Here is a 12,800-nt window from a genome sequence, read left to right on the forward strand (position 1 = left end):
GGGGCAACGCCCCCAGCGGGGTCGAGGGGCAGCGCACTACAGGGCGGGGTCGAGGGGTAGCGCCCATCGCCACCAAGACCAAATTAACACTTCGCAACCCACACAGGAATGCACGGATCACACCATTTCTGTCATTATCTGCCGATTCTGCACTCTTTCTGGCAACCACGAATGCGTCCCCTTCCCTTTGGCATCATCTGTCACTCATTCTGAACAACTTGATTCTGTCGACGTTTTTTTTTTTTTTTTTTCCTTAACTGAACCTCTGCGTCACCCGCGGCCTTCCTGTTCTCCCTGCGGCCTTTCTGTTCTCTCCGCAGCCTTTCTTTTCTCCCCACGGCCTTTCTTTTTCTTCCCGTGACCCATTCTTCTCCTACCCGCGGCCTTCCTGTCGTCGCCCGCGGTCTTTTCTCTTACCGTCGGAGGCTGCTCAAAATTATGGCGGAAATGATTGTAAGCCCGCGGCTATCATTGGCGGAGGATGCGAAAAAATTTTGTGCCCGCGGACCGTTCTTCCACCGGTGGCTTTCTGGCGAGGATTTTCTAAAATGTTATGCCCACGGCTTCACACTCCGCGGGGGTCTCTTGCCCGTGGACCCGCGAAACTTTCAACTTCACTGGCCGCAGACAGCTGTTGCCCGTGGGGCCTCCAACTTCGACGCCCGCGGGGCCTTTCTTTCGGCCGCAGACAATTGTTGCCCGCGGGGTCCTCCAACCGCTGTTGCCCGCGGGTAGACTTGCCCGCGGGGCCTCCGGTAGGTGCTGCCCGCGGGGCCTCTGGCGGATGTTGCCCGCGGGCCTCCGGTAGGTGCTGCCCGCGGGGCTTTTCCACGGCTCTTTTTTTTTTTTTTTTTTTTGTCCAATTTTTCTTTCTTTTTTTTTTCTTTTTTTTTTTTACACATCAAATGACAGAGGTACCTCCATTTTGCCTCCAGGCGTCATCATTCTGCAACGACAACGGAGTCAGCTGGCCATCTTGTGACAGCGATGGAGTCTTCCTAGCACCATATATTTTGAATTTGGATCTGTTGACTGTCGGAGGTACCTTCTGCCTGTCTAGGGTTGATAATCTGATTGCTCCATTGTCGCCGACCTTTTGAATCTGATATGGTCCAACCCAACTGCCCTTAAACTTTTCCACTTTGATTTCATTTTGACTGTCGTACGCCTTACATTTGTTCTGTGCCAACCTCGTCGCCCACTGTGCCTGCGGTCGTCGCGCAACTGGATTATTTCCTTGCTGTCGGTGCCCTTCTACTAATTTTACGCTGCGGTGTAACCTTTTCTTTTCGCGCGATCCATTCACCATGTACCGGACAATGGAATTTTTCGTTTTCCTATGTTCAGACTGTGTGTTCTTCCCCTCAGCTTCAGCCATGGCAACTTTTCCTTCTTCCACTTCCCTGCATTCCTCTGGACATTCATTTTCCTCCTTTTTCTCATCTTCGTCGACCCTTAGCATATTGCAACTCGGAAAGAGTTCGTAGTCTTCTATCTGCCAGTGGTAAAGGCCATTAACCGAGTCCAGGTCGTCGTCATTCGATCCTCCGTCAAGTCTCAATACTCCTCCTTCATCCGGTTCCATTCTCCTCTGTCCTTCATCATCACTTTCGCCTTCACTGTTAGAATCTGACAATGCTGCCTCCTCGCCGACCATTTGCGTATGCAGGTCAATTATGAATCTTTTGCCTCCGCGCTCCATTGATAGGGTATTGCGTTTCCAATCATGTTGTACTTTTGCTTGCACCAACCAATCCCGTCCCAGAATAGCATCATAGCCTTTTCTTTTTAATGGAATGACCACAAAATCCAATAAAAATGGTTGCGTACCAATTGTTACCGGTTGCGCTTTCAGAATTCCCAACGGTTTGATTCCATGTTGGTCTGTCGTGAGCAACTGAAATGCAGGTGGCCACAACGTCGGTTTTCCCAACTTCTTCCAAGTATCCTCCGGTAAGACATTCACGCCGGACCCTCCGTCAACAATTGTCTCTGTCAAAACATTTCCCAAAATCCCCATCTCAACAACCGCCGGATGCCGTCCGGAGGTGAGTGCCAGCAGCATTGGGTCTGTTGTCATTACTTCCCTACTATTCCTTCCTGTGTCCTCCGGTGCTTTTGAAAACGGTGTATGATTCAGAATAGCCGTCCGTAACTGGGGCATTGTGAGAAGGAGGTCACTTATCTTGACCGGTATCTCCGTTTGTAAGATCTGTCATAGAATGCTTTGTTCTGCGAAGTTCTTTGCCAAGGTGATGTCCTTCAACTGAGATGTTTCCGTCGACGATGCCTTTGCAATGTCCGCCTGCACTTTCCCCCACTTTTCTCTTTTCCTTCGCTTGCCTCCGTGTAATTGCCAGAACCTCCTCTACATCCGTGCCGACAGTGATCAAGTTTACTCCAGCCTTTGGACACTTGGAATCTTCGTGATCGCCGGGTCCGCACCATCTGCATAATAATTTCGGTGTGTTTACCGCTGTACAATCCCGCGCAAAATGACCCCACAAATTACATGCTCGGCATTGAACAATCGACCGTCCGTTTGCATCATACTGGGTTCGACTTCGGCTTCCATTATTATTGTTATTATTGTTATTATTTTGCCCTTTGTTATTATTCTTGTATCCTTCGGATGTAGCACCGGCAGTATTTGTGTTTCCGCTACTACCCGACAGGGAAGCCTCCTGTGTGAGAAACACCTGCGGCGATCCTCTTGTCTTCATGTTAAACGGGCAGTCCTTTGTCGAATGGCCCATGATCTGACAGATGTCACAGAATTGGTTCTTCGGACATGATCCCTTAGTATGACCGTTGGTCTTACATTCCGTGCACCACAGTTCACTACTTTTTGGCTCCTTCTGCATATTTTTAAACTCCTTCATCATTCGAACCATATCCTTTTGTAAGGCACGAACCTTTTTGTTACTACCTTCGTCGTCGCTGCTATCATCCTGAGCGGATTCATCATCATCAGAGTCAGAGGAGCTGGTTTTCTTCTTCTTTGTCTTCTGCGCACTTTCAAGGTCCAGTGCTCTGTTATATGCGTCCACATATGATGACGGTGGCACAATTTTCATTTTCCTCCGCAACTTCGAGCGGAGGCCGTCCACAAACCACCTTTTCTGCAACCCATCCGCTGGCTTGCTTTCCATTTTGTTTATTAAGTCTTTCAATCTCCTGGCGTAGACAAGGGCAGTTTCGTGCTTCCCTTGCTTGGTATTGAAAATTTCCGCTACGATTTCATTATCATCCCGTAAGAGTTTAAATTCCGCCAAAAACTCCTTTTTAATGTTATCCCATGTATCCAGCTTCTGCGGATCCATATCTGAAAACCAATCAATCGCGACACCCCGTAGGGTTGCCGAAAATTGCCTGGCCCATTCGTCGGCATCTGTGATTCCATTTGCCCGCCAGATCGTCTCACATGTCTTACAATGTCGGAGGGGGTCGGCTGTACCATCGCCTTCAAATTTTGGTAATTTTTCTTTGGGTCCCGCCATAACTCTGGAGGTCGGCACTCCCACACCGGCAGTCGGCACTCCCACAGCGGCAGTCGGCACTCCCAAACCGTCAATCTGAACTCCCACACCGATAGACTAGTCTCCCACACCGGAGGTGTCGACAGCTACAAACCTTGGTGAAGACGAAGGATCCTCCGAAATTGTTTCCCGCGGAAGTCTATCCTGGACGAAGAGGTCACTCCACGCTCGTGCTTCGCCGGCACTGCGAGCCGTGCGAGTTGATGCTCTCCCGTCTGAATTTTCTTCCCTCGGCGAACACAAATTCAAGAACTCCTCCCATGCTTCTTCCACCAAGTCCACCCGCTGCCGAGTCTCCTCCAACAATTCCTCCGCACTTCGGTTTCCGTCGACAATCCTCTGAAATCTTCGTCGGCGTTCGGCTTGCTGTGCTAGAATTAAATTCTCTCGTGCAATACGGATTCCATCTTTTCCCTTCGCCTTATTTCGATCCTTGTTAAGCTAATTTGGCATTAATCTTCATTCCTCCCACCTTCCAGATTCATAAGGCAACGGCGCCAAATGTTTAACGTACAGGTAAAGAAGTCAACACATACAGACAATAATAGCAGAATAGAAGAATAATATTCGCAATAGTAGATGAATGATGAATTACAATGATCCCGGACGGGATATAAATACTACTGCCGAACCTTCCCGAAGGAGTCCGTCGGCCACAATTATTCTATCCGTTACAAACTATTTACCGCCAGACCGTCGGCTACAAAAACACCGCCGGACCGTCGGCTACAGAAACATCGCCGGACCGTCGGCTACAGAATACAAAATACCGCCGGACCGTCGGCTACAGAAACACCGCCGGACCGTCAGCTACAGAAACATCGCCATGTTTACCGTACAGGTAAAGTAAATGAACGCATACGGAAAATAACAGCAGAATAGTAGCATAATATTCGCAATGGTAAGTGAATGATGAATTACAATGATCCCGGACGGGATATAAATACTACTGCCGAACCTTCCCGAAGGGGTCCGTCGGCCACAATTATTCTATCCGTTACAAACTATTTACCGCCAGACCGTCGGCTACAAAAACACCGCCGGACTGTCGGCTACAGAAACACCGCCGAACCGTCGGCTACAGAAACATCGCCGGACCGTCGGCTACAGAAACACCGCCGGACCGTCAGCTACAGAAACATCGCCGGAACCATCCAGTCGGCTAACACATATGTAGCACTAAACTCTGTCAAATTACTGCTTTCCTTTTTGGCTAATTATACATTCTTCAAATTGCAATACAAACTAGAACTAAATAATAATACACACCAAATTGACGAGTTTGTTACAATACTTTGTGAATAAAACGACCAGGGTATGCATGTACCTCAAATACACTAACACATTGTACAAGTTCAATATACAAATAAGGTAGTTATCCATATTCAAAAGACTAGTCTACTTTCTAATTAATCATACATAATACAATCATCATTAAAGAAATATCAAACTAATAAAAGGCCCTTTATTATCCAACTTGCAGTCTAGCAAATTAGAAATCTATGTGGGCATGAGCCATTGACACTCTAGAACATAATAGCAACTGATCTCAAGAGGATAGCTTTGCAACATTGGGTTGGATGGATTCTTGGTCATTAAAATTTTGCAGATCCAAAGAGGTCTCAGCAAGATTAGAATGTTCTGATGAGAAGAGGGCAACCTTCTTTGTATATGACCAAAGGTCCAAAAGACATCATGTCTTCAGTGGGGGAGTTGGTAAAATAAACATTAAGGAAAGGTAATAAAGTAGTTAATATTATATTAATGGTCAATTACGTATTTAGTTTATTAGATAGTTTCTACTTTCTCCGTTAGTTATTTTAGAAACTTTCTTCATCATTTCTCTTGGTAAGGAAACTGCATCTCCGTTTGTAATAACTCATTTATGAATTATAAAATATTGTAACATATCCAAGTGCAACATATTCTAGTTCCAATGAATGCACAAAGGACAAGTTGTCACATACAAAGGCACTAAAGTTGAGCTATTGCACAGAAGTACATGATGCACAGAATTGCAAACAGATCATGGTTTATGCTGACTCAAAAAATAATGCATAGAAGATTGTCTCTAATAAGAAACTTTCTTCGTCATTTCTCTTGGTAAGGAAACAGCATCTCCGTTTGTAATAACTCATTTATGAATTATAAAATATTGTAACATATCCAAGTGCAACATATTCTAGTTCCAATGAATGCACAAAGGACAAGTTGTAACATACAAAGGCACTAAAGTTAAGCTATTGCACAGAAGTACATGATGCACAAAATTGCAAACAGATCATGGTTTATGCGGACAAAAAAAATAATACATAGAAGATTGTCTCTAATAGTTTAATATTTTCTTAAACAGGTTAACAGTATATTATTTCCATTTTAGAAAGATATTTAGAAAGATAATTTGAAATATAAATACAAAATAAGATATATAGCTACCTCATTATTTGAAGATCTAGTGTGGCCTTGTAATGAGCCAATATTTCCATCAGTGCTACGAGTGCAAATTCAGTCTCCTTCCTAGAAACAAGAATATTCTTGGACATGATTGCAGTAAAGTTCACAAACTGTAGAAACATAAGTAAAATGGAAAACCTTTAACATAAGAATAGACTTCTAAAAATATACGCTCACAATGTCAACTATATCTTCTTCTTTTTTCAAAACCAATAAAATTGATAAATTACCTGGAAGTTGTCAAAAGACCAAGCTCATATGTTGTCGTCAAACTTTTGCATCATGTCCCAAGGTCCATCACCAATACCAACCAAGACAATTGAGAGTAGATATTCATTGCATGAGTTGTAACAATTCTTGCATTATAGCTACAAGTTTATAGAATAGTTATTAGCATTGAAAATACGACAAAATCATGTACATGGAATTACCTTGCTTGCACTGTTGCATTGACTGTATTCTGTTCTTGTGGGCTCAGGTTACTATTTTCAATGTCAACACTTCTTGTTACCTATAAATATTTAACTTGCATTAGAACAGTTGATAGGCAAAATACATACAAGAAAAAGATGAGCAAACCATCATCAATATGCCCACACAAAAAACAAGGAAGACCTAGAAAGATAAAAATTCAGAGAATCAATGATCAATATAAAGAGAGTCCGAGGATGGGTAAAAGCATAAACAATAAGGACAATGTATGCAGTGTATGTTACATATAATTCAAAAATTCTACTAAGTAAATGCTTTTTATCCAACAAGATGAAAGAAGTTTCAATTTGTTAAATTAACAATACATTTGAAAAGAAGCATAAATAAATGATATACAACCTGTCCATCTGCAATTATCAAAAGAACATGGTATTGCCCCCCACTTTGCTCCACAATACAGATTGTTGCTTCAATGATTGGTGCAAAAGATGTTGGCCCTAATAGAAAAAGAAATACATTAGTAAATGACATAACTATATTCAATACCTACTGCATTTATGAACAATATAAATATGAACCCAATCAATCATTCCAAAAAGATAATACTTTCTGAACCCAAGACTTCAATACACAAGCAATTCTACATTTATATTTTATCATAAATATCAAAGCTTAATCAAATACAAATCCTCACTAACCAGCAAGTCGTAGTTGGGGACTATTTCCATGTATCGTCTTAGTGCTTCTTCAAATCCGTTGCATAAATTACCATCTGGATAGAAGCTGAACACCTACTGGTCATGAGTTGAACTTGTACGATGCAACAAGAATGTATTGTTAGTGACAGGCATTTCACTTTGTCTCCTGTGAACTCTGTAAAGTGTTGTATGAAAAAGAATTGCCAAGATAATATGAAAAGAAGTTTGAAACTTACCATCCCAAAAACCAAAAAACAAGATAAAGTTGTCCTTGTCAAAAGCAAACAAGGTCTGTCCAATAATTGAAATTGCTTGTTCGTAAGGATTTGGATTATCTCCAAGATGGTGTAAATTTTGCCGATTAAAAGACTTTGCACCTAACATCTATAACAATGGTTTTATTTCTACTGAAACAAAGAGAAGAAAGCTTGCAAAGCTGCCAACTGAAACCAAGGAAAAGAAGAAAAGCTATACAGCTTCACATGAAACATTTCTAAATCCAATGGAAAAATTAAATCATTGACAGGGCAGAGGAAAACCTGTCCACTCATTGCTTTTTGTGAAATCAATACCCACAATCAATTTGGACGATTCAAGGCCAGCTTGTGCAAGAGCCTCAGTCACCTACAATAAATATAGAAGCATTCTAGAGTCATATTTTCTGCAACAAGGTTTTACATAATCATTTTTAAAGAGTGTAAATTTTTTAGCGTATAGCAAACTTCTAGATTGCAAAATGCTGCAATGTTGCAAATAAAACACATATTTGCTACAGATATAGATACAAGTATCATAAAGAAAAATGAAAAATAAAATACTTAACATATGACAATTTCATTCCAAAAATCATAAGCTTTGAATATCACAAACCCGCCACTTTTGAGAGCTTTTAAATTCAGTTTATTTAAATTTTATTAGTCTGAAATGTCGAGCATGGATTATAATCTAGTGTAAAAGCCAAAAAGTATTAACAGCAACCAGCATCATGAGACAATCTATTTATCCTTCCAATCAAATGATATATTGATCTCAGATCTTATTGCTCACCGCTAGTAAAACTAAAGGACATGAGTCCTACCTCTAACCAACATACTCCTAAATTTGACGACAAGATTTTGCTCAAGAAGCAAAAATAGCATTATGACATTAATTCAAATAAATCTTAATGTTGAATGACCATTCATATTAAAAAAAAAAATTGTTAAACCAGTCATTGACAGCAGATAGTTATCCCCAAAAGGGGCTTCAAGTGCGTGATGCACTTGCTTAGGTATGGTACAAGAAAGTGGCATTGTATGTTAACCCTTTGTATTACACCATGTTTATCTTTACAAAGCTACCATCTTTATCGGCCAGAAAACTCTCGAAGATAGTGCTATGCGGCATGCCTGATTCAAATGCTAGTAGAGGCACAAGAGCCCTTGATGAAGGCATGTAATGAGAAGGCTAATAAAGGCAATGAGGAGAATAAAGAAGCAGTAAATATCATAGATGAATCTGATTTATGGAAGGTGCATGCAAACCTTGAAGGAAAGTGGAGAAGAAACGGTGATTAAAAGGGTTTTCTACAGTAAGCATAGTTCCAAGAATCACGGCGATTCATGCGATTCACGCGATTCGGCGATTCGATTCAAGCCAAACGATTTTTTGTGAATCGGTGAATCGAATCAGCGATAAAGGGTTTATGAAATAAGTTACTCACTAAATTTCAAGGGTTTTTTTAATTTTCCGATTCATGGCCGATTCGATTCCGATTCATGGCCGATTCACGATTTGATTCGGCCTTGCCGATTTCGATCCGATTCCGATTCTTGTTACTTTGACAGTAAGTGATTAAAAAGTGGGGAAGAAAAGGGTTTTCTACAGTATATAGATGAGAGTAGACTCACCTTCTACACAACCCAAACATCAAACATGATGATCGCTGCTAGGAAGATGAGAACAGTGGCAAGTGAACTGGCAGCCACGTCAAAAACATTTGCACAAAGCAAAAGAAATAGCGATACACAAATGAAACGGATAAAGACAGCACTGAATAGCAGAGCCCAAGGAGGTAATAGCTAATAGAAGAATTAGATCCGCATATCTGAATTGAATAGGCTTGAGAACAATAGGACATCAACAATGAAGATAACACAACCATCACAAGTACAAATGATGTCTCCTGTCACTACAAAACATTAATAAAGAGGCAACCCTTTTAGCATAAATACGATTGGTTGGTAACAAAGTACAATGTTGAAAGGAACATGGCTTGCATTATTTTCTGAAGCAAATGTTGCAATCAATCTCGACTTCTATGCTTCTTGCACTCTCTTCCCAGACCAAGTGGTCATAATGATCATGAGAGTTTTTTCTTTATTTTCTTAAAACACTGGTCTTCAAAAGAAACCCCAATAATCCATATCAAGAAGCAGTTGCTAGCAGTAGTATAAAATTCCGCTCAATTAAGGTGGTAAGAGTTATAGCCAAAATGTTTTCCATTGCATCACTTAAGCTTACGCTTTATTGAATTGAGTTGAAGATCATATGTTATTAAAATGACTATTATGTTGGTAGTGTTAATATTCATGGCACCTACAATTAATTGCATTGAAATGTTTCAATATTAGTATCCAAAGGACACCTTTTTGGGATGTTTTATTGAGCTCTCCAACCTTAGCTTTTCTGTTATAAGAGTATATTATGGAAGTAATTGATAAATACTTGCTTGTTATTAACAAAAACCAGATGGTCAATTTATACAAAAGAATGGGACAATGTTTCCTTAGGAAATGATCGTAAAGAATAGAAACATTCTATTCTAGAGAAAGCAAAAGCCGAAAGCAAACTTAAAGCTAATTAGACATTTACAATAGATAACCATTAACTAATAATAATAGACGACTTATCTATTATTGTAATACCCTTCCTTTATGGTTAATCTATCTAGAACACCAAGCTGTCCTCTGAATTTGACAAATTTATCAGGACCAAAAGGCTTGGTGAGAATGTCTGCAATCTGATCTATGGTAGGAACATACTGCAACAGTGAACATCCACATGCTTGGTTTGTTCATGGAAGACTGGATTGCGTGCTAACTTGATAATGCCTTCATTATCAACAAACAGAGTAGTTGGCCCTGCTGGTGACATCTGCATATCCCCAAGCATCCGACAAAGCCAAACAGCTTCACATCCTACCTTAACAATCCCTCTATATTCGACCTCTGTAGAAGAGAGAGAAATTGCTTGTTGTTTCTTATTGGTCCATGTGACTGCACCAAATCCCAAACTGAACACATATCCAGATGTTGACTTTTTATCATCAACAGAGCCTACCCAATCTGAATTTGTGAATCCATTGAGTTTAGGATTAGAAGTTTGAGAGTACAAAATTCTATAATCTGAAGTGCCCTTCACATAACGAAGCACACGCTTTACTTCCATCCAATAATTAGCCTTAGGAGCTGTCATAAAGCATGAAATATAGTTGACTGCGAAGCTGATATCAGGCCTAGTAGCAGAGCGGTAGATGAGGCTGCTTAATAGTTGCCTATATGTAGGATCATCAACGGAAGGAGAATCAGACTTTGCTGATAACTTGAGACCTTTCTCCATAGGTGTAGATGCAAGTTTGCAATCCTGCATACGAAATTTGTCTAATAAGGCCCTAGCATATTTGGACTGAGAGATGAATATACTAGAAGACTTTTGCCACACTTCAACACCTAGGCAACAATACATGAGCCCAAGATCAATCATATCAAAAGACTGGCATAAATTATGTTTGATTCACTGAATCAAAGATATCGAACTGCCAGTGATGATCAAATCATCCACATAAATAACCAGAAGGATGATGTCACTGTCAGTAGTCTTGATGTACAGATTTGGATCTGAAGAACTCCTCTTTAAGCTTTGATCACTAAGGTACTTATCAATTTTTATGTACCATGCCCGAGGGGCCTGCTTCAAGCCATAAAGAGCTTTTAGCAATCTGAGAACCTGATAGTCTTTACCAACAAACTTGAAACTAGGAGGCTGCATCATATAGACCTCTTCATGGAGATCCCCATTCAAGAAAGCGCTCTTGACGTCCATCTGATGGACCTTCCAGCCAAATTGTGCTGCCACGGTTAGGACTAATCTGATGGTGCTCATCTTTGCAGTAGGAGCAAAGGTCTCCTCATAATCAATGCTCTGATGCTGAGAAAAGCCCTTTGCCACTAAATGAGCTTTGTACTTATCCAAAGTACCATCCGATTTGGATTTGATTTTGTAGACCCATTTGCAGTCAATGGGTTTCTTCCCTGGTGAAAGGGGCCCATGTGTTGTTCTTCAGCAGGCTTTGGTGTTCAGATGTCATGGTCTGTTCCCATTCTGGAATTCCTTTAGCCTCGAATATGTTTGAGGTTCAAACACACTGTGAATATTGGCCATGAGAGCAAAGTTAACAAAATCTGTAGTTTCGCTCTTTTTCCGAGCAGTTCTCCCATCAATGAGCTCATCATCAAGAAGATCAGCAAGTGTCTTAGCCCACCACTTAGGCCGGATAGGAGAATGACCAACATTAGTACTACGAGATGCTTGATCAGTAGGATCCTCATCAGAAGAATTTGGATCAACTCAGGTGAAGCATCTACAAAGCGAGATGATCCTGCAAGAGAAGCCGAAGGTGTCTATACGAGTATCACTGGAATAACTAGAGCTGCAGGAGCTACTAGAGCCCTCCCATCAGGTGGACCTAACGGAAGCCAAACTCCCAAATCATAAGCATGCATAGGCTGGTCTGTTGGATCGGGAACAGGAGAAATAGGTATGAAAGGTCCTCGCTACCCATCAAAGACTACATCTCGACTGTAGATGAGACGAGATGTCTCAACATCGATCAGGCAATAGGCTTTGTGAAGACTGCTATATCTAGCAAGCATGAGTTTCTAACTCTTGGCATCCAACGTGGTGCATGAAGCATCAGGGATCCAAACAAAAGCAAGGGAGCCAAAAAACTTTCAGGTGACTGATTTTGGGCTTGCGACTTGACTAGGCCTCTTCCGGAGTTCTACCTTTAACAATCACTGTGGGAGACCGGTTCAACAAATAAACTATAGTGTTAACTGCTTCTACCCAAAACTGCTTCGGAACATTTTTGTGTTCGAGCATGAAATGAGTCATCTTGGTGATTGTCCTATTCCGACGTTCAACTACACTGTTCTGTTGTGGCGTGCAGGGCGTGGTTAACTGGTGTTTGATGCCATGTGTATCCAAGAAGATGGAGAAAGCATTAGAACAAAATTCCCCCCCATTGTCTGATCTAAGAGTAATAATAGATTTCCCAGACTGTTTCAACTAAAGGTTTAAACTTCTAAAATACAAGAAAAGCATCTGATTTCTTTTTAAGGAAATAAACCCACATTTTTCTACTAAAAATCATCAACAAACAATAGAAAATACTTGGACCCAAGAACAGAAGGAGTGGTCATAGGGCCGCAGATATCGGCATGAACAAGCTGAAGCACTTGAAAAGCTCGCCATGAATTGCCACTAGTGAAAGGTGTGCGATGTTGCTTTCCAGCCTGGCATGCGTCACAAACTCCAAGTTGTTGAGTCAGAATCTCTGGCAATCCAAGAACAAGCTCATCTTGAGCAAGCTATGAGAGATAATGCACATTTAAGTGTCCATATCGCTGATGCCAAA

General features: G+C 41.2%; 1 pseudogene across 1 annotated transcript in view; it reads right to left on the bottom strand.

Moving 5' to 3' along the window:
* Nucleotides 1-12,800, bottom strand: part of LOC149576031 (E3 ubiquitin-protein ligase RGLG1-like) — a 41,034-nt pseudogene that overhangs the window by 18,900 nt on the left and 9,334 nt on the right. Inside the window, exons 2-8 of the transcript XR_016354233.1 lie at nucleotides 7,663-7,747; nucleotides 7,356-7,500; nucleotides 7,124-7,235; nucleotides 6,825-6,922; nucleotides 6,425-6,504; nucleotides 6,224-6,329; nucleotides 5,976-6,103 (exon numbers count right to left, since the gene is read on the bottom strand). The product of XR_016354233.1 is annotated as an E3 ubiquitin-protein ligase RGLG1-like (transcript). The remainder of the gene's footprint in view (nucleotides 1-5,975; nucleotides 6,104-6,223; nucleotides 6,330-6,424; nucleotides 6,505-6,824; nucleotides 6,923-7,123; nucleotides 7,236-7,355; nucleotides 7,501-7,662; nucleotides 7,748-12,800) is intronic.

The sequence above is a fragment of the Cupressus sempervirens genome, chromosome 1 (genome assembly GCF_028749045.1).
Source record: "Cupressus sempervirens isolate cs-2001-9-10 chromosome 1, ASM2874904v1, whole genome shotgun sequence".
Taxonomy (NCBI): domain Eukaryota; kingdom Viridiplantae; phylum Streptophyta; class Pinopsida; order Cupressales; family Cupressaceae; genus Cupressus; species Cupressus sempervirens.